This window comes from Marmota monax, unplaced genomic scaffold (genome assembly GCF_021218885.2).
Source record: "Marmota monax isolate L192 unplaced genomic scaffold, Marmota_monax_Labrador192_F-V1.1 WCK01_AAM20220418_F8-fsc00127, whole genome shotgun sequence".
NCBI classification, from domain to species: domain Eukaryota; kingdom Metazoa; phylum Chordata; class Mammalia; order Rodentia; family Sciuridae; genus Marmota; species Marmota monax.
The window spans coordinates 4,225,174-4,246,425 of record NW_026692894.1 but is presented as its reverse complement, the minus strand read 5'-3'; the positions used below and the strand labels follow the sequence as shown (position 1 = coordinate 4,246,425).

Genomic DNA, 21,252 nt, shown 5'->3' with positions numbered 1-21,252 from the left:
TTCTTGGAGCGAAGAATTTAGAATTATGAGCAGAAAAGGTGTCACAGAATTTTTTTTTAATGTTAGTCTTTTTTTAGGCATGTGTTTTTAGACTGGTAAAGTTTCAGTATAGATAGGAGTTTTGAAAAATTGCTCATTTAGGTCTACTGAGAAATATTAAATGAAAAAATTTTAAAAATCATGCTATATCACTATCTCTCTAATTATCAATCCTGGGAGCTAAATATTTGACTTAAGATAGAATTAGAATTGATTTTTACTTAGAAACAAAATTGATCTGACATAGTTCTAACAATGAAGTTTTGGTTAAACATAAATTAGAGTTTCTTCCACACTTGTAAGATGCCTTGTTTGGCTTTTAAAGACCCCCAGATAGGTGAATGTACCTTATATTTATTTCACGTTTAACAAAGGTGAATTTCCGTATGGGTAGATGTGAATTATGGTGAAATTTCTCTTCAAAGCTCCCCCTTACCCAAGGTATTTTCCAAGCCTTAAGATGGCTGGTTTCCATAATTTTATCCTCAAAGGTAAACCCTGAACCTTAGCTTTAAGGTACAAGCAGGGTTAAAGGGCTGCAGAATCCCACATCTTTCCTTCTGTTCTAAGATCAATTTTTTACTCAGGTTTAGTGCTAATTTGTTGGCACTAAACAAATTAGTGCCAAGGGTTAAAGGTGTTAGTGAAAGGGTTACTTTGTGAAGAATTAAAGAGCTAAGTCCTTCCTGAGTAGAATGGAATAATGAGTACCAAGATGTAGCATTCCCATTTTACTTTCAGAATTCTCTTAAATGCCAGACTTTGCTTTTGTGCTGCAGTTTTAACCAATGTGATGCAGCATAGCCTAACACAATACAGCAGTCCACAAATCAAGCTTCTGTTTAGTCCTGTGACATTCATGTGTAGCAATATAAAATGTTTGATCATTATTATTAATGCAATTTCTCCATAGTAGTGATGGGTCTCTGCAAAGGCATTTAGTCTGACCTCATCAGAATAGGAATGTTAGCTTGGAATCTCATAGATGGCCACAAGTCCCAGAATTCTATCTTGCTGTTGTTATATATGCAGTGTTAAAAACTAAGTTTTACTTTAAACATTTTTAAAGTAGTTAACATACCATGTTTTTTTTTCTTTTCTTTTTTTCCCCCCAATGCTGGGGATTGAACCCAGGGCCTCACGCATGTCAAGCAAGTGCTTCATCACTGAGCCACATCCCTACCCGTAATCATGTATTTTCTATTGGTTGTAGTAGTTCATCTGTGTTGTTTCACCATTCAAATAATGTCATTTTGAATGATATGGATACATATTATGGGTAGAAATGGATGTAATTTCATGGAAATGGTGAAATATATAAATATAAATGTGAACCTTTGATTCGTAGAAAACATTTTCTGGAGCTGCTTTCTTGTTGTGCCTGTATTTTGAGTTTTTCTACTAAGTTGAGACTAGACCTAGAATTAAATTGAGACTAAATAGACGCAAGTTCTTCAGTCTTCTAATTTAATCTATTTTCTTCTTGAGGTCACTTAAACCTGGGCATCTGAAACTTGAGAATGAGTGCTTTATGAACATAAATTGCATTTGTTTAAAGATAATTTTCTTAAATGTCTACTATTCTTATTGCCTTACAATAAGTACTGTAGGGAAAGTAAATATTTATTCCCTACTCACAGAACCTTTTAAAGTCTAATTGGGAGATAGGCATAAATATTGAAATAACTGTACAGTAAATCCTTGAAATTTGTGGGAGATGTGTTTTGAAACCTTCAAGATATTAGAGTAGCATCTATTTTTCTCAGTTTTCTTAGCTTAAAATGGGGACAGTACTACTGTACATGTTGAGGTTCTGTGTTAAATAAAAACCATGAAACTATACTAAGCTGGTTTTCTTAGGCTCACTTACCAGCCTAGGAACTCAAGCTGGCACAGCTGTCCTGCAATAAAGACAATTCAAATTCATATTTAGCAAAATCATTTATTATATGCAGTGAACCCTGAAACCCCAAATGTCAAATCCTCGAATGCCAAATGTATAATGAGACGAGTGTTTCAGGTCTTTGTTGCCAGCACACATTCACATACACCTTCCGCTCTGTGGATGTTTACTTGTGCTTGTAACTTCCTTCCTTTTGCAGAATTGCTCACTCTTCATGAATTATATCCTCTTAGCATGTACTCTGCTGACATTCAAACAACTATCTCTGAACCTTGAAGCTATCTTCCCATGTGCATGCCTTTCCTTTTACCTAAAAGTTTGGGAAAGGCTGCCATATTCTCTTACTTGCTTCATTCTAGGTGCACAAAATTCTCTTATCTAGGTTTTTACTGAGTTCCAAGTTATATGCTAATCATCTATCCTAAGAGTTCTTTTTCACTCACCTCCATCTTCAAAATTAAACTTATCACTTATTTCTAGTTTTTAGGCTTCCCTCCTGCCTCACTGACAATTCTAAAAGTTTCCCCTATAAAGTTTGCTACTCTGCTTCTGAATGGATAGCCTCCTTCATTCCAAAGTCCTTTTCTTTGACGTTCTGCTGTTTTCTCCCTGAATGTAGAATTTAATAAAGTTTCCCTGTTGATCTGTCAAATCTTTCTGAGATCGCTTTATTGGATATAGAATTCTTCTATACTACAAGACAAGTGAGTAATGCAGGGTATACAAGGTAGCTGTTAAGTGCTTATCTTCCCATAGTATTGCCAAGATCTCAGTTACAAACTCTCTTTCTTTTTTAAAAAATATTTATTTTTTTTAGTCGTAGTTGGACACAATACCTTTATTTTATTTATTTATTGTTATATGGTGCTGAGGATCGAACCCAGGGCTTCGCGTGTGCTAGGCGAGTGCTCCACCGCTGAGCCACACCTCTGGCCCCAAAGTCTCTTATTTTCTAAATCCTATTTTCCTAGAAGAATTGTCAAAAAGTTTTGGCTTCAGCCAGTGTTCCATACATTAAAATCCTTCCATTTTTTGTTTGTTCTGTTACAGTTCTGTTTTTCCTTCTGTTCCATTCCCTTTCCCCACAGTTTTTGTTCTATTCTTCTTTTTCACTAACTCCTGTAAAACAAAACCCTGAGTCAACTCTTTACTCAAACCTTATATACACTATTACCATCTTCTCAAGAATCAGGTAGTATGACTTCTAACTTTTGTAGGTAGGTTCTCTGAGGTGCCTGACTCATGAGGTAGCTTACCCATAATCTCTGTGGTACTTTGGAGAAATGTGCACTTTTAATAGACATAGAGGGAAATTTAAACTGGTAATACACAGGTATGTTTTGGCTGGGTCTTCTGTGCTTGTGTGTAGTTTGAAGCAGAGGAAAACCTTGCCAGAAAGAACAAAGCAGAAGCATGAACAGTATGGATGACTGCACAGTCCCTAAGAGATAGCTAGCCATCTTTATTACTTTCTGTCTTACATACCATAGAACCGAACCAAATACCCATATTCATTGAACAGCATCTGATTCATCATGCATTCAAAAATTCTTTTTCCTGTAAGTTCTAAGTAAGTTGACAGTTTTCTCTTCCTATTTTATGTAGTTTTCAAGATCCTGTGGCTTTGATGATTAAGGGCTTTGATTCAGAAGTCAGGCATATCATTTACTCTGAAATTTGGGTAAGTTATATGACCTTTCAGAGCCTTAGTTTCCTCATCTGGAGAATGAGAATAGTAGCAGGACTTGGCTTGCTATGAGGATTTAATAAGATACTGTGTATCAAGCATATTACCAGATTAAGAATCGGTAACAATAAAGGCATAAAATATAAATCCTATTCTTTAATTATTATATTATATCGAACATAGGTATTCTTTTAGGTTATTATAAAATTTTGTAAATTTTTACCCTTGATTTCTCTACTTCTCTTATTATAGTGACAGTTTGCAGGGTGGCACTGATATGTGGACTGAACTTGAGTTACACTATTTTAATGTATATGTACAAGGCAAAATATAGTTGGGAAATAAAACAGAACTATTCCAATAACATTTATATTAAGTAACAACATTTCAAATCCATTTCTTGATTCTGGAAGGTGTACGAGGGTCATTTGAGGCTTCTAAATGCCTTCCTTATGTGATTGTCATTCTGTTGCTTACTGGTGATAAAAATCATTCTTTTCCTTTGTGTTGTGCAGTTCTTTCCTCATTGCTTTCAGTTTGGAAATAAGAAAACTCTACTCCCTGAAGGCCATATAAGCATGCATTGCCTTGGATGTGAATCACTTTTTTAAAGTATTACGAGAGTGGGATTCTAAGTACTACTATACTACCTTGTGGACTAAGGTGAAGCATTGTGGCCAGAATAACTTTAAGGATGACTAAAACATAACTTTAAATTAGACTGTGTGGTTGTAATTAGACTCTGTGGTTGTAGATGAAGGGGAAACATAGACAGTGGAGCTTGGCCTTTGGAATTTCCTTCTGTGCAAAAGCAGAAACAGACCATGAATCTGTGGTATAGAATTGTTCACAGTAGGATTTAGAAATGGCAGTTGTACGTGATGGCTGAAAGTCTATAATGCCTCTTGTGGACAGGATTGGGTATTTTCTTTCAAGTATTTTAGTGGAAATGAAACATCTGATTTTGTCTTCAGAAAAATTATAACTTTCAGTTAAAAAGCATATATTAATGCTAAGCATTGTGCTGAGGTGTCTTATAAAACATCACCTAACTCACCACAGATTGATCCCCATTACTTAATGGAATAAACAGAGCTTTGTTTAGAGGGATTAATATTCTCTTCAAGGCTTTATACTTGTAAGAGGCTGAACCTGATTTTGAATCTAGGTTTTCCAGACTCCTAAGTTGATTTCTTTTTTTCATCTTTAAAAGAACAAAAACAAAAAAACCCACGGCTGGTTACAGTGATACATACCAGTAATTCTAACAATCCAGGAGGCTGAAACAGGAAGGCTGCAAGTTCAAGGCCAGCCCCAGCATCTTAACAAGACCCCATCTCAAAATAAAAAATTTGAAGAACTAGGGATATAACTCAGTGGTAAAGTACCCCGAGTTTCAATCTCCAATACTCCCCCCCCCAAAAAAAAATCCCAAATAATTTTTTTTTAAAACACAATACTTTTATTTTATATATTTATTTTTATTCGGTGCTGAGGATTGAACCCAGTGCCTCACATGTGCTAGGCAAGTGCTCTGCCACTGCGATACAACCCAGCCCACAAAAAACTTTTTTATGGAATCATTTTTGAGAGTAGGTTGCCAACCATATGCTCCATCATTCCCTTTTTTAGTCAGCTTTTTTTCATTGCTTTGATCAAAAGACCTGACAAGAACAATGTAGAGGAGGAAAAGTTTATTTGGATCTCATGGTTTCAGAGGTCTCAATCCATAAATAGCCCACTCCTCTGCTCTGGACCCAAGATGAGGTAGAACATCATGCAAAAGGGCAATGCTGAGGCAGGAGGACTGCAAATTCAAAGCCAACCTAAGCAACTTGTTGAGACCCCATCTCAAAATAAAAAATAATAAGGGCTGGGAAGTGGCTCAGTGGTTAGGTGCCTCTAGGTTCAATCCCTGACACTCCCCTCCCCACGACCCCCCAGTGCAGTGGTCAAAATCTTGGGAAATTAACAAGATTTTGTTACCGTCTAATCTTTAATACCCTATTCAGTTTTTTTTTTCAGTTAGCCCAGTATGTATTTTATAGCATATGACCTTATAATATTAATCTCTTTCCTTCTGGAACAGTTCCTTAATTTTTTCTTGATTTTCAGGAATTTGGTGCTTTTGAGGATTACAAGTGAGTTATTTTGTAGAATTTTCCTTGATTTTGGTTTTATCTGTTATTTCCTTATGATTTATTATGTTCCTTTGGAGATCAACATAACTGATGTTCTTATTGAATCTTATAACACAATTTCGGTTTGACTCATTACTAATGATGGCCACATTTTTCATTTTTTTTAGATGAAATCTTCTGGCTTTCATTTCTATAAAGTTATTTCCCCTCCCCACTCCCTCCTTTCCCCAGTACTGGGGATCTAACCCAGGGGTGCTCCACCACTGAGCTACCTTCCCAGTTATTTTAATTTTGAGACAGGATCTTACTAAGTTGCCCAGGCTGACCTCAAACTTGGAATCCTCTTACCTCCAGCCTCCTTGAGTAGCTAGGGTTATAGGCATGTGCCACTATGCCCAGCTCTTTCTTTTTTTAATAAATGTTTATGGGAAGGTGGTTTAAAACTTAATATCTCATCTCTGTATAGGGGTAGGGATATTTATTCGTTTTGTGTCTATTTGTGTTTTAGTTAGCTTTTTTGCTGTTGTGACTAAAGGACCCGACCAGAACAAATTTAGGGAAGAAAAGTTTATTTGAAGGCCCAGGGTTTCAAAAGTCTTAGTCCATAAAAGACTGGCTCCATTCCTCAGGGCTTGAGGTGTGGCAGAACATTGTGAAGGAAGAGTGTGGCAGAGGGAAACAGTTTGCATAATGATCAGAAAGTGCAGAGGGGGGGGGGAGGGGGGAGAGGAGAGAGAAAATGCCCTGTTTTTCCTTCTTTAACTTGGGCTTCCCATTCCAGATAATAGTTTCTCTTTCTTTCAATTTAGAGACCCTTCTCCTAAGAACACATGGGATCCCAAGTGAATTTTTTTTTTAATTTTTTATTGTTGGTTGTTCAAAACATTACATAGTTCTTGACATATCATATTTCACACTTTGATTCAAGTGGGTTATGAACTCCCATTTTTACCCCGTATACAGATTGCAGAATCATATCAGTTACACATCCATTGATTTACATGTTGCCATACTAGTGTCTGTTGTATTCTGCTGCCTTTCCTATCCTCTACTATCCCCCCTCCCCTCCCCTCCCCTCCCCTCCCCTCCCCACCCCCCTCTACTGTCATTCATTTCTCCCCCTTGTATTATTTTTCCCTTTCCCCTCACTCCCTCTTGTATGTAATTTTGTATAACCCTGAGGGTCTCCTTCCATATCCATGCAATTTCCCTTTTCTCTCCCTTTCCCTCCCACCTCTCATCCCTGTTTAATGTTAATCTTCTTCTCATGCTCTTCGTCCCTACTCTGTTCCCAGTTACTCTCCTTATATCAAAGAAGACATTTGGCATTTGTTTTTTAGGGATTGGCTAGCTTCACTTAGCATAATCTGTTCTAATGCCATCCATTTCCCTGCAAATTCCCCCAAGTGAATTTTTAAAATTACTTTATTATACTGGCACAATCCTCTCTCTCCCTCTTTCTTTTATTCCTTTCTTCTTCTTTTCTTTTCTCCTTCTTTTTTCTTCTCTTCTCTCCTTTTCCTTTTCCTTTCCTTTCCTTTCCTTTCCTTTTCCTTTTCCTTTTCCACGTCCACTATGGGGTTCAGGACCTCATGCTAACCAGGCAAGTGTTCTACCACTGAGCCACATCTCCAACTCCTTTTTAATTTTTTTTTTTAGTTGTAGTTGGACACAATATATTTATTTATTTATTTTAATGTGCTGCTGAGGATCGAACCCAGGGCCTTGCACATGCTAGGCAAGCGCTCTACCCTGAGCCAAAATCTCAGCCCCTCGAACTCCTTATTTTGATGTTTTTTTGCTGCTATGTAAACTGCAACATAAAGATTAAGAGTTTTCTAAACAAAGAGTGCCAACTAGAATATCTAAACGGGAGTGAAAAACATTTCCTGGGATTAGTCTGGGTCAAAATTTGAATTGTATAAATGATTTCAGAGCTATAATCGTTCCTTTGACAAGAAATTGGGACTTAATGGGTTGTCTTTAGAAGTCTCATTAGAGATTTAAAAGAAAAACAAGTCTTACTGTTTTGCAGAGGATGTAGAATGAAGTATGTAGGCAGTGAGTAAAGGGGGAAAAATGAGGAAAAAAAAATTAACTGCAAGGACTAATTGAACTAGGCCTCACTATGGTAGGTTATTAGATAGTCAACAAGGGAAACTAGGTGAAGAGTTGGGTGGGGCATACTAGATACAAAGACTTCTCTTTGGAAGGGTTTAAAAAAGCAGACCATCTGACAGGAAATCAGTAGGAGGCCTGAAGCTAAGGAGATATCATGGGGATGGGGAATAGTTACATTTGGTATGTGCTGCTCCAGGGGAAAAGTACATGGGAAAGATGGTTAATATATACCTATGAGGGAGGTTTGAAATCTCTTCACAGTGGGAAAACACATACACATGCTCAAGACTACTTACTTGCTTTCTCTCCCTCTTTCTTTTTTTACCCTTTCTTCTTCTTTTCTTTTCTCTTCTTCTTTTCTTTTCTATTTTCTTTTCTTTTCTTCTTTTCTCTTTTCTTGATAAAAGATTGATAAAAAAATTTATTCTAGCTCTGTTTTTGAAATACCCCTAGACTATAACCAGTAATTTGGAGCTATCAGGACATCCTACTCCTAAAATGTTTAATGATGTAATTCAGTTCAGTTAAACTATATGCTATTTGAAGTTTTTTGTTTCAAACAAGGTAAAGATTTACTGGGTAATCAAGTGAGTTGTGCAAAATAACTCACAATATTGAGAAAGAAGGGTGATTAATTCATATATTATATAATTTTTTTGTCCTGTATCTTAATTCAGTCATTTGGGAGTTAATTTGCACGCTGAATATCTAAGAGAAATCACTTCTTTGATGGAAACTTCATTTAGTAAATTAGAATTTGAGGTTTTCTCAGGAAACATCAAATCCCCTTGTAATTATTGAATAAATATAGTATTATTAGAGTCAAAGAAATTAGAGGACTTGTTAGAATGTGAAGTCATTTCCTGAAGAAAAACATATAGGTCAGGAATCAAAAATGTGCCAGATTTTCTGGGATGGGGATGTACCTTAATGGTATAGCACTTGCTTAGTTTAGCATACCCAGTGCCACAAAGAAACCAAAAACCAAAAACTACCCAAGTGTCAAATTTTCCTTAATAAGAAAATGAGAACCATTTGTAAATCCAGTTAAAATGGCACACAGAAGTTCTCTGCATTATTATTACAGTTTTGGAAAGTTTGAATTTATGTAAAAGTTGAAAGTCATAAAAGATTTTGCATACTAAGGCTCTGTCCTATTTATTCTGGTCTTGTGAGTCCAGAGGAAACCATACCAGTAACTGTATATTAGGATTTGATTCTATGGCAAGTATTACCTAGTATATTATTGCTAAGGACTAGGACCCAGTAGGTCAGAGGTCTTTACATAAATTTCAGAATAGGAAATAGAAGATTTGGAAAAGGATTAGAATACATCTGGAGATATATTTTTATTAAGAAAAGAGTCATTGATTATTCCTGGGACCTCATAAAGGACCTCATAAATTCCCTGCTCTAAGACTCCGATTCTTCTTCAGTCTTTCTTGATAATGTGCATTGAAAGTTTGGATTTATGTTGTAATTTGTGTTTTTTGATAAACGTGTGTATGTTTTACATATAGATCTGAATGATGCTAATATCAGGAATATCTTTGTTTCACTTGAGTTTAACTTTTAATCTTCACTCACTTCACTATTACTTTATGTTGAGTAGAATACTTTTGCAGTTCTTATTGAACCTGTAATCTACAACTCAGGTTATGTGATTTCTGCCTCCCCCTCCCCCCCAGCCATCCAGCATCTCAGCCTAACTGCAGTTAATGAACAGCTCTCTCACTGAATACACTCAAGCACAATTTGTAGATGAATGAAATGCTGTTCTGTGTATTTGTGTGTGGGAATATCTCACAAGTTGAGACTAAACATTTGCTTTTGATACTCGTTGATTTGACTGCAGAGTAGCAAGGTGAACACTTTCAAGTTTGTTATTGATGGGTGGTTGAACTTTTCGGGCATACTTCCTCATGTTGTCAAGTTATTCTAAAGTGGACCAGTTTCTTGATTCATTTTAGTCATCACCTCATGTTTATTTCTGAAATTTACTTACTTTTTTCCTGAAGTAACAATATTTGTTTCCCATATTGCATTGTTTTCCCTCTGGCTTCATGGCAGAAACAGAGTTTCATATGGCATTTGCTTCACTCTTCTAATTTTTCCTTATTAAATAGTTGCCTCTCAAGGAAAAAAATGGAAGACCAAAGTTGAGTAGTGTACACCCCCCACCCCCCGCCTTCCTTTGAACTCAGCCTCCCTCCTGTTTTTAACCTAATGGCAATTTGCTAGGTTTGATAGGATCAAGCTGTTTTACCACACGAGGGACAGTACCCTTCTTTTCTTTTTTAAGATGACTGAGGCACCAGCTGTTTCTCCAGCTGCACACAGAGGACCCACAATAAAGCTGGGTTTAGCACATAAACCTCTCTTTAACAATATCCATTCATCACGCTGATCTTTCTATTTTGTCAGCCATTCTGTGTTTGTCTTTGCCTTTATGAGGTTCCAGGAATAATCGATGACTCTTTTCTTAATAAAAATACATCTCCAGATGTATGATAAACATTAGATATGGTATTGAAATAACAGATGTGGCTGCCCAACATTTTTGGACTTTTGCAGGTATATGAATTTCAAGAGTGTTTATTTTGAGACTTTGTAAAGTGTTAGGACATACCAAGTATGATTTGAAACATTTAAGAGTCATAATAGCTATTATTTTTTTTGAATGGGATTATATTATTAGTACATTGATAATTAGACCAGATGTTATACTTTTGCCCCTTCATTTTAAGGTTTTTGGCCTTATTATATATGATAAACAGGGCAAGATTTTATTTTGGCAGGCAGAGACTTAAGTAAAAGAGGCAGGTGACAAATAATATTCATCTCTACTATTGACTGTAATCTAGGATTAGAGCAGTATTGTTAGAAGTCAACTAAAGACAAGTTCTGTGAAGTCAGTAATGTACAGCTTCAGTGAAGATTCTGCTTATCTGAATTATTAATGCAGTTCAACATTTACATCTATTAATAAAGTGATAAATTATTTTGGAAAAAAACTTTGCACTTAATTTTGTTGGCATTTCCTTGCCTGAGTTCATTTGTCAAAATTATCAGATACCATGTCACTATATATATTATTTTTGCTTTTTCATATTTCTCTCATTTGCTAATTTGGTGAAACTCTCATGGTTTTCTGTAAGTCTTCAAATGTTTCAAAGGGGGCATAACAACTTTGAGTACCATAGATTATTGATGGTAGTTTTCAGATAGTTAAATACCCCTAAGATAAAGAAAATTTTATAGGATGAAAAAATTCTGCACTCTCTTCTAGGTTAATGGTGTTTGAAGCTAATTTCATTTCATTGGTGGCCTCAGAATTTAAACTTTGAAAAGCTTGGGTTCACAAAACTATATTACATTTCTCATTTATGAAAATAGCTTAAGGATGAAAGTTTGTGAAAGAGAGCCACCATCATATTTTAAACTTGAGTATCTCTAATAAATTTTCTGTGATGATAGAAATATATATATAAAATCTGTGCTATACAGTATTGTAGCTACCAGCCCTATGTAATTATTGAGAGCTTTAAATGTGGCTAGTGTGACTGAAGAATGGCTTTTGCATTTTATTTCATTTTAATTAATCTAAATAGCTGCATGTGATGACGTACCCCCCCCCAAAAAAAAAAAAAAAAAAACCCAGCACACCTCTTCTGCTTTATACTGAGTACTAAGCTAGATGTTCTGAAGGTTGTGTTTTGTGATATTTTTTAAAGCTGAAGGTTAAATACTGCATAGATTCAGATTTTTTTTTTTAATCAGTCTTCTTTACTTTTCTGTGCAATAATTTAAGAACTGCCCTCTATTCCTTCTTAGTTTTACATCTGGGAAAATTCTGCAATGTTATTTTTCATCTACTTAGGAAGAATTTACTGTATCCTTAGATGAGTAATACAGTTACCAGTATATTGTGTTATAGGTTAGATTAGTTCTCTATCTCAGAGAGAGAGTTTTATTGCCTGAGAGTTTATTGCCTACTGTTTGCATGAAAATAATCAACTTTTGCTTTATTTAGAATTGCTGAACTTGAAGGAGAGGTAGCAGCTTTTGCCTTTTCTCAACATATAGTTATTCTTTTGGCTACTCCCCATACCCTATTACTTTTACATTTTTTTTTTAAATTTATATTTTAGTTTTAGTTGGACACAGCACTTTTATTTTGGTTATGAGAGAGAGAGAGAGACAGAGAGAGAGAGAGAGAGAGAGAATTTTCAATATTTATTTTAGTTTTCGGCGGACACAACATCTTTGTTTGTATGTGGTGCTGAGGCTCGAACCCAGGGCCTTGCACCATGCTTGGCAAGCACTTTACCACTGAGCCACAACCCCAGCCCACTTTTACATTTTTAACTTGTTTTCTCTGTAAAGTTTTTTTCCCACAAATATGCTGTGCTTTAAGAAAATTTCATATGTAGGTGAATTAGGGAGTTAATGTCATTGCTAAAGTAGTGTCCTTATTTTGTAAGATAGTTTTACAGGCTCCTCTCTGTCACCTCAAAAGTTTGTCATTATCATTAAGTTAATTCAGGTTGTCAGTTGAAATTTAATCAAAAGGTTAACTAATAATGATCAAGAGGAAAATAAATTAGTGTACCAAAAAAATAACATTGGGTGAAATGAGGCATACTTTGCCCAAGACCCTGGCCAGTTAGCCATGAACTAATGGACAGTTGCCTCACATTTCCATGGACGTCATTATAAGCTGCCTCAATTTCCTGCTTGCACTATCACAGCAGGAAATCTTATTTTTGTGAAGTCTAAGTAATGAAGAGAAATAACTGTTTCATTCAGATTCATTTTGTGAATCAGAAAAGTGTTTTTTAGCAGGTGCTGTGAAGTGAAGGCTAATTTGGCCTTTTATAAATAGGGTCTTACCTATAGCACCAGTACCCTTATTCTCTATATAACCTAGATTAATCCACAACTGATAAATAGGCTTATAGGAAGATAAACTTGGCAGAGGGACTGACCAGAACATTTCATTGAATATAAAAGCATTTGTAGTTGTAATGCAGAAACACAAGGGAGATTTTTGAAGGATACTGTGTTTATTCAAGAATTGCTTTTATATACACCTGTGAAATTATCAGATTTAAATGGTGAGCATATTCATCATCTGTATTTTCTCTCAGCCCTTTATAATCTCTCTCTTGCCACCCTTGCTTTACTTTCCTCTCAGGCAATCAAGGTGATCTGCTTTTTGTTACTATAAATTAATTTGCATTTTCTATGCTTTTAAATAAATAGAATTACACAGCATATACTCTTCTTTGGGGGAGTCTGGCTTCTGTCAATATAGATTTCATCTATATTGCTGCCTATATCAGAAGTTCATTCCTTCCTATTGGTAAGTAGTTGTTACAGTCTGAAAATGGATAGTGTGTCCGCTGTTGCTAGAGGCTTGATTCCAGCTTGTCAGTGTTAAGGTGGTAGAACCTTTAGAGATAGACCTAGTGAAAGGTAATTAGGTCCCCTGGGCTCCACCCTTGAATAGATTAATGCTGGTCTTGAGGAGTGGATTTGTTTCCATGAGAATAGGTTCCTATAAGAGAGCCTGCCATCTCCCCTGAATCTTTTGACTATATATATATTTACTCACTTGTCCCTTTCACTCCTTTCCCACATGATGTTATCTGCTATGTGGTATGCTGCTACCCAACTTTGACCAGAGACCCAATAGATGGGGGATCACCTCATCTTGGGCTTTCAACCTCCAGAACTGTAAGCTAAGTAAACCTCATTTTCTTTTATTAACATCAGTTATAGTAACAGAAAATGGATTAATACAGTAGCATCCGTTGTGTGAATATTACCATAGGTTGCTTATTTATCTGTTGATGGGCATTTTGATTGTTTTCAGGTTTTGGCTATTTCAAATAAAGCTACTGTGAACACTCACATGCAAGTCTTTATATGATAGTCATTTTCTTTTGGGTAAATGCCTAGAAATGGAATGACTAGCTTATACAAACTGCCACTCTTTTCCAAAGTGGTTATACTGTGAAATGCTTCTATGAGCAGTATATAGGAGTTCCACTTCCTCTGTATCTTCCCCACAGTTTGGCTTGGTGTCATTCTCCTTAATTTTATGTCTTGTAGTATGTACGTTTTGGTGCCTCATTGTGGTCATAATTTGCATTCTTCTAATAATATCGAGTAGCTTTTCATGCACTTATATGCTATTCATGTATCTTTTTTGGTGGACTCAATCTTTTTTGCCCATTTTAAAATTGGGTTGTTCATTTTATTATTAATGACATTTTAAAGTAATTTTTGAATATTCTGGATAACACCCCCCCCCATGTTTGCAAAGATTTTTGCAACACTCTTTGGTTGATATTTCTCTTAACGATGACTTTCAAAGAATGGAAGCTTGAAGCTTAATTCCAGTGAAGTTCAGTGTATCTTTTTTTTTTTTAAGAATATACTTTTAAAGATTTTCTCCTATGTTTTCTTTAAGAAGTTTTATAGTTTTATGTCTTTGTCCAAAAACGAGTTGTTCCTGTATATGTGGGGTTTGTTTCTGGACTGCATTTTTTGATATGTTACATTACTCTTTTTGTCTGTCATTATACCAATACCATTCTCTCTTGATTACTGAAGTTTTATAATAATTCTTAAAATCAGGCATCAATAATTATTTATTTCAACTTATTCATCTTTTTTTTCCAGAATTATTTGGGCTATTCTAGGTTCTTTCCATTTCATTATGAGTTTTCAAATTTGTTTGTCAGTTTCTACAAAGAAGTTTGCTGGGTTGATGATAGGGATTGCTGTGAATCTGTATGTCAGCTCAGTAGAGTGGCACCTTAACAATGCTGAGTCTTTCAATCTGTGGTCAAGAGATCTTTCTTCATTTATTTAAACCTCTTTCTCAACAATATTTTGTAGTCTTTGTTGTATTGGTCTTTCACATTTGTCATCATATTTCTAAGCATTTAATATATTTGGTGCTATTTTTAAAGGGAATTTAAGATTTTCCTGTTTCTGTTTGGCTACTACATTGTTTTTGTATCCTGGCACCTGAGTAAGCTTAATATTAGTTCTAGTAGCTTTATTGCTGATTCCTTGAATGTTCTATTATGATGCCTATAAAAATAAGTTAAAATAAGTTTTAACAATAAAAATAAGGCAGTATCACTTTTTCATGTCTAGTCAGATACCTGGTAAATGTGAGGCTAGCTATAGGTTTTCATAGATGTGCTTGATTAGGTTGTGGAAAATTCCCTTCTATTTCTATTTTATTGAGAGTTTTATTTTTAAATCAAGACTGAATATTGAATTTTGTAAATGCTTTTTTATATGTCTTGGATGATCATATGGTTTTTCTGAATTTGTTAATATGGTAATTTAATTACACTGATTTATGAACTTTAAATCAGTTCTGCATTTTGGAGATAATTCCCATTTGGTTGTGATCCATTATCCTTTTAAGGCATGAAGTTCATAATATTTCTTTATGTTTTTACTATCTCCAGACTATAATGAAGTTACCTCTGATATCTGATATTTTTGACAATGTGTACCTTTTCTATTTTTTTCCTCTAGTCACTTGGGCTAAAAGTTTATCTACAGAACTAGTCCATCTCCAGGAACCAGCTTTTCTTATTTTTGTGCTTTCTATTTCATGGAATTTTCACTTTAATCTTTATCATTTCCTTTCTTCTTCTTACTCTTAGTTTAATTTGTTCTTCATTTTCTAGTTTCTTAAGGTGGAAGCTGAATTTATTGATAATCCCCTTTCTGTTTTCCCTACCCTTAATCCATATTCCTGTCCCTTTCTCTTTCATGTTTCAGGATTAGTGGTTGAACCCAGGGACACTCTACCAGAGAGCTGTATCTCCAGTCCTTAATTTTATATTTCATTTTGAGGCAGGGTTTCACAAATTGCTCAGGCTGATCTCAAACTTGGGATCCTGCCTCAGCCTCCCGAGTTTGATGGGATTACAGCAAACATCACTGTGCCCTGCTGATACCTTATTTTCCAACGAAATTTATAAATTTTCACCTAAGTTCTGCTTTATTGGTAACCTACAAATTTCTTCTCTGTTGTTTTAATATCTACTTCTGCTAATTCTAATATCTGTGTCTGTTCTTGGTTGGTTGCCTTTTATTGTTGGGCTCATTATGCTCATTCTTCTGTGTATTGCTGGCCATCTTTGAATACCAGGTCTTGCTAAATGTTACTTTATTACCTATATCTTATTGAGCTTTGTTCTGGGATACAGTTAAGTTGCAGCATCATCTCCTTTTGTATTCTAAGACCCTTAGTGGTTTTCTGTAGCCATGGATAGATTCAAACCATTCATATACTGTATTTTCTCCCTATATAGACATGCTTATGATAAAAGTGAATTTTGAATTAGGCAAAGTAATAGATTAACAATAGTAATAAAATAAGATACTTATAACAATATACTGTGATAAAATTATATGAATATGAAATTGTTTATTTCTGGAATTTTCTGTTTAATACTTTTTAATGATGGTTAGCCTCTGGAAACTAAAGTTGCAGAAAGCAAAACTGCAGATAGGAGAGGACTGTTGTTCTTGGAAACAAATTGATCTTTTGAAGTCCTACTTTGGGGATTTTTCTTGTTTTTTTTTTTTGTTGTTGTTGTTTTTTAAGTTGAATTTGAAGTGATTTTTAGTCTAGGGTTAGTTATTCTCTTATTTCTCTGGTAAGACCTTTTTGAGTACTCTACTCAGAGCCCCTGAATTACAGGTATTTTTAGTCTGATCTTTGAGAGCAGGCTCTGTTGAGGCATTGTTCCTGTTAAGTCTTTCAGATGGGTCTTTTCCTGACCTCTGAAGTTTTTTCATATGAATGTATTGATCTGTACTCTGCTAAATACTCTACCCATAGACAGCTCTTGCTTCTTATTCTGTTCTATGAACTCTAGCTGTTTTGTTCTCACCAGACTCAGTCATTTCCTCAGCTCAGGGCATCTGCTGGGCAGGACCAGCCATATAATTTGTAGAGCCCAGTGTAAAATGAAATTGTAGGCTCTTTTCTCAAAAATTAAGAGTTTTACTATGGCAAGAGCAGAGCATTAAGCCAGGTAATAGGACCCACCTGAACTGTAGCTGCATGTAGTTTCCTTGCCCACAAAGCTAGGACTACTGTTGAGCTCCATCTTCTATTCCCTTCCCTTCCCCTCAACCTGAAAACTCTTCATGGAGAGACAGTTATAGGATTGGTTTTCTATCTTTCTGGGATCACTGTCCTTTTTTTCCCCAGATGTCCAGAGATTTAAAAATTCATGCACTTTTGTCTGGGTTATTTGGTTGTTTCAGGCAGGAGAATAAATGTTGTCCCTTAAAGCCTGGAAACAGAAGTTATTTTTATTGTACATTTTGTGTAAGGTCCAGGTATCTTCTTTTGATTTAGACTAGACTAGAATCCCTCTATTTGGTCTACTGATTTGGTACCTTGTTTCAATCTATTGCAGTAGAATCTCTCCCTATCATTGCTATTTTTCAGTCTTAATTCCTTGTCTTAAAATAGAAGCAGATTTCTTGGTGACCATCAACCCATATTCTGAGTTGTACCATTTGATTTCAATTAAGTGTTAGCCTTCTGTTTCAAATCACTCAGCCTTATTCTCTATGCTGTATTTAAATGCAAGCTGCAGATGGGTGAGGACAGTTCTCTTTCTTCTCCTATCGCCTGCTAAATGCTTCTCCTTCAGTGTAATTTGATCGACATTGTGCAGTAGTATTAATAGCCTTTTAGATATGCCCTGCCCTATTAGTAGAAATATACAGTGATACAAAAATGAATTTGTCAAGAGTTTTATGGCTGCATGATCTATTGTACAATATTAATCCTGCTGCAGTGTTATTAAGTCATTTTTTTTGGTCTCCCCTTAAATTAATGTTGACATTCTATTACTCGATTTGTTCTTGTTCCCAGATTAAAAAGTAAAGGAAAAAGTATTTCCTGCTACAATATTAAAATTAATTGTTAGGTAAGCAGCACCTTGCTTGGTGAAGTAGAGCCCTCCTGGAGAATCATGGGAATTTATTTTCTCTGCTTTTGACTTTTTTTTTTTTTAAGTTGTTGATTGACCTTTATTTTATTCATTTATTTATATGCGGTGCTGAGAATTGAACCCAGGGCCTCATGCATGTGAGGCAAACGCTCTACCATTGAGCCACAACCCGAGCCATTTGACTTATTCCTAATGCATGGTTTCATACACACATTTAAACCACGCACCCCCCCCCCCCAAATGAAATATACTTCTAAAGGCACCAGGAAAACATAGCAAGGGGACAAGGAATAGATTTAAAGTACAAGATTTTCTTAAAATAATAATAAAAATCATTGACTTGAGGAGCACCTGTACCTAGCTGGTACTTTTAGCCTAGAGGATGTTAGATAGGCTGGTGGTGATAGGTAGGAGAATTTGGTCTGTTTTAGGATCCTATTTTATTCATAAACATAACTTATATTCTGAGAAATTAGGAACACTTAAACAAAAACTACATCATGATGAGACCAGTACTTATAAATCAGAGCAATATCATAATCATAATCTAGAATAATATGAGAGTTGTAATCATTACTTCAAAATTACAAAGATGAGGGCTTTTCTTTGATATTCTTTCTTTATTGTTTGGTGGCATGTGAGTTGCTAGGAATTGAACCAAGGCTTCCTACATGCTAAGCAAGTGTTCTACATGAGTCACGCTCCCAATCCCTTGGTATTCTATTTGAAAGTTTTACCTAATTGCGAACCAATATCAGTCTCCTATCTGTGATTTCTGTAATTGCACTTCAAGATATTCTAATGATTTCTAGTTATGGTTAGGTAGGTTCTCTAGAATGCTAATTTTAGAATTATAAAATTTTAATAAGTTTATATAATTATAATTTTTCTATCAAGTATATTTTTGAATGAAAGAAACAAACTGAAATAAATTGCTGTACTGTTTTAGTTTTGTGAAATAGGTATCTGTATACTATATGTAGAGTTTTTTTTTTGTTTGTTTTTTAAATGTGAAGCACCAAAATGTATAGTGTTTGACTCTGGATAGTGGTAATAGTGAAGAAATTTTATGTTTTAAATTTTCTCTGTGGAATCAGTAGAAGACAGAAAATAATAAAGATCAGATCAAAAATTAATGAAATTGAGGATAGAAAAAGAATATACAGGATCAACTCAATAGAGTTGGTTCTTTGAAAATTGATAACCTAACCAAAAAAAAAAAAGAGAGAGAGAGAAGAGCCAAATCAGCAAAATTAGAGAAGAAAAAGAAGATATCATCACAGACACTTCTGAAATTCAGAGGATCATTAGAAACTATTTTAAAAATTTATACTAGTAAACAAGAAAATCTAGATGACATTGAGAAATTTCTGGACACATAGTGTTTGCCTGAATTGATCCAGGAAGATATAGAAAACCTAAACAGACCAATATCAAGTAATGAAATTGAAAAAAACAATTAAAAGCTTTTTAAGAAAAGCCCAGGATTCTTTGATGAGTTCTTCCAACTTAAAGAAGAACTAACACCAGTCTTCTCAGATTATTCCATAAAATTGAAAGGAAGGGAATACCCCTAAACACATTCTATGAAACCAGTATAACCCTGATTATGAAAAGCAAAAAAAGACACATCAGGAAAGAAAACTACAGATCAATATCGCTGATGAACATAGATGCAAAAATCTTTAATAAAACATTAGCAAACCACATTCAAAAACACATTAAGATAATATACCATGATCAAATACGCTTCATCACAGGGATGTAAGGTTGTTTCAACATATGCAAATCAATAAATATAGTTCATCACTTAAGTAGACTAAAGAACAAAAATCATAAGATCATCTCAATAGACACAGAAATGGCTTTTGATAAAAATACATCAACCATTCATGTTAACAACGATGGAAAAACTAGGGATAGAAGGAACTTACCTCAGCATTACAAAGATGTACGTGATAAACCCAAAGAACATCATACTGAATGGAAAAAACCTGAAAGCTTTTCATTGAAAATCAGGAACAAGACAAAGATATCCTTTCTCTCACTACTTTTATTCAACATAGTTCTAGAAACTCTATAGCCAGAACAGTCAGACAAGAGAAGGAAATTAAAGGGATACAAATAGGAAAAGAGGAATTCAAAATATCTGTTTGTTGATGACATGATCCTATATATAGAAGACTCCAAAAATTTCACCAGAAGACTTCTAGAGCTGATAAATGAATTCAGTAAAATAGCAGAGATACATGATCAACATTCATAAATCAATAGCTTTCCTATACTCCAACAGTGATTCAGCTGAGAAAGAATTCAGCAAAACCACCACTTTCACAATAACCTCAAACAAAACAAATCAAAAAGTGGAATTAATCTAACCAAGGAGGTGAAAGATTGCTAGAGTGAAAACTGTAGATCACTGAAGAAAAAAATTGAAGACATCAGAAGACAGAAAGACCTTTCATGTTCTTGGGTAGGCAGAATTTATATTGTCAGAATGACCATACTACCTAAAGTAATAGATGGATTCAATATTCCATATATCATCATCCATATATATTCCATATATTCATATGTATCATCCAGTATTTCGTATTTCATATTTCATCCAGTTACCAATGAACTGGAAAAAAGTCCTTAAATTCATTTGGAAGAATAAGAGATCCACAGTTAGCCAAAGCAATTTGGAGCAAGAAAAGTGATACAGGAGGCATCACCTATCTAGAAATTGAATACCCAGTTTCAAATTATGCTATAGAGTTACAGTAGCAAAATTGTATGGTATTGGTATTATAATACACATGAAGACCAGTGGAATAGAATAGAAGATACAGAAACAAACCAACATGCTTGCAGCCTTCTGATTCTTCACAGAGGTGCCAGAAAGTGTTGGTGAAAAGACATACTTTTAAACAAATGATTCTGGGAAAATTGGATATCCTGTGTAGAAGAATAAAATTAAATCCCTGTTAATCACCCTGCACGAAAGTCAAATCAAATGAATCAAAGACTTAGGAATTAGATCAGAAAACTTGGAACTGCTAGAGAAAACAGGGTTAATCGGGACTTTTATCAGCCTACGTCAGACTTTCTCAACAAGGCCCCTAAAGCTCAAGAAATAACACCAAGAATCAACAAGTGGGATGCCATCAAATTAAAACGGTTCTGCACTATAAAGAAAATGATTAAGAGCACAAAGAGAGAGCCTGCAGAATTGGAAGAAAGATCTTTGCCAGCCATTCCTCTGACAGGGGATTAACATCCAGAATATATAAATAACTTAAAAAGCTCAATGCTGCCCCCTCAAAAACCGCAAAATAAAATAACCCAGTCAGTAAATGGGCAAAA

The 21,252-nt window shown here is 35.0% G+C and overlaps 1 protein-coding gene across 4 annotated transcripts in view; it reads left to right on the top strand.

Annotated features, from left to right (window-relative positions):
* The window catches only part of Zfand3 (zinc finger AN1-type containing 3), a 316,019-nt gene that overhangs the window by 116,062 nt on the left and 178,705 nt on the right, over positions 1 to 21,252 (top strand). The gene's annotated exons all lie outside the window — the stretch shown is intronic.